Source organism: Echinops telfairi, unplaced genomic scaffold, assembly GCF_000313985.2.
Source record: "Echinops telfairi isolate 266 unplaced genomic scaffold, ASM31398v2 ScPeMD7_7439;HRSCAF=8477, whole genome shotgun sequence".
NCBI lineage: Eukaryota > Metazoa > Chordata > Mammalia > Afrosoricida > Tenrecidae > Echinops > Echinops telfairi.
The window spans coordinates 5,498,071-5,499,382 of NW_022111339.1; the positions used below are offsets into that span (position 1 = coordinate 5,498,071).

General features: G+C 39.3%; 1 pseudogene; it reads left to right on the forward strand.

The window, feature by feature from the left end:
• The window catches only part of LOC101654676, a 1,501-nt pseudogene extending 192 nt beyond the window's left edge, over positions 1 to 1,309 (forward strand).
• Positions 1,310 to 1,312: the final 3 nt, after the last annotated feature.

The window sequence follows — 1,312 nt, forward strand, 5'->3', positions numbered from 1 at the left end:
CCCTCCTACCTTGCTAGTGGTATGTAAGTTGGTACAACCACGGTATAAAATGCTTGTAGAGATAGTTATTTTCCTGTCACTGATAGCATTGTATTTCAGGATAGATTTTTAGTTCTTTTTGACAATGAAGCTTATGCCATGCCTCTTCCTTTGACCATTCCTGGAACATTAGGCCATATGATAGTATGATTCAAAATGGCTAGTGCTAGTCCATTTCCATTTCAGCTCATTAAGAATCTTTGAGGATTCAATATCATATTTGACAACATCCAATTTGTCTAGATTCATACTTTGTTTTTTTCCATGTTCCACTATTAATGGATGTTTGAAGTGATCTTTTCTCATTTTGAGTTGTGCTACATTAGTAAATAACGGTCTCAAAAGCTTTACTCCATCCAAGCCATTAGGGCCAACTCCACTTTCAGGAGTCAGTGCTTCCCCAGTCATATATTGAATGCCTTGCAACATTAGGGGGCTCGTCTTCTTTCAATACATCAGATAATGTTTTAGAAGAGACTGGTAATTAATTCTTGAGTTTTACACATCAGACCTTATAAGGAAATTCTCTGTGGCAGCTGATGTTTCTAGACATGGATATAGTTCCATATCAAGTTATAAGTGTACTCTCTAAAAGGGAAGTGCACTATGTTCCTGGAAATGATGAGAAGAAAATAAAGACATTTCCATCTCTGAATTTAGCGCTCGATTGTGAGGATCACGTAACGAATGGCTGTGAACAAAAGAGTGAAGTTTGAATGAGAATAGTTAAAGCTCTTAAAGACCTTGATCTTGGCCCAACAGAAAAGTGTGTGAGAATTGACTCAGAGTCCAGTGCTCTTGCTGAAGAAGACCTGGAGGCTCATTTGCAATTCCAGGTTCTTCCTTCCAGCTTGATGAGACCCAAGGTGGAAAATCCTGAGGAAATCCAATGGTTTTCAGACAAATTTTCATTTAATTTAAAGGGCCCAAACTTGAACAACCTAGGAATGTAATCCTCTTTTGTGGAAACTGCAGTGGGTTTTCTCAATTTTATAGACATGTGGAAAGAAGCACTGCAGACAGGTCAGCAAGTGGGTTTTTTTCTAGACGGTCATTTTTAAAAGAGAAGTTTTTTGAGCCAGTACAGGTGCAACAAGCAGTAAAGAAACTCGGGGCATTCTCTACGCCCAAGAAAAGGTTATCATTGTAGCAAAGGCCTTTGGTTCATAAGCCATAAATCTTGTGAACATTGACCTCTGAGATGGAGATGGGGTTCCTCAGGCAATCAATAGAAGGAGCCCTCATGGGCTTTACTGGCAAGCAGGTGATCCAC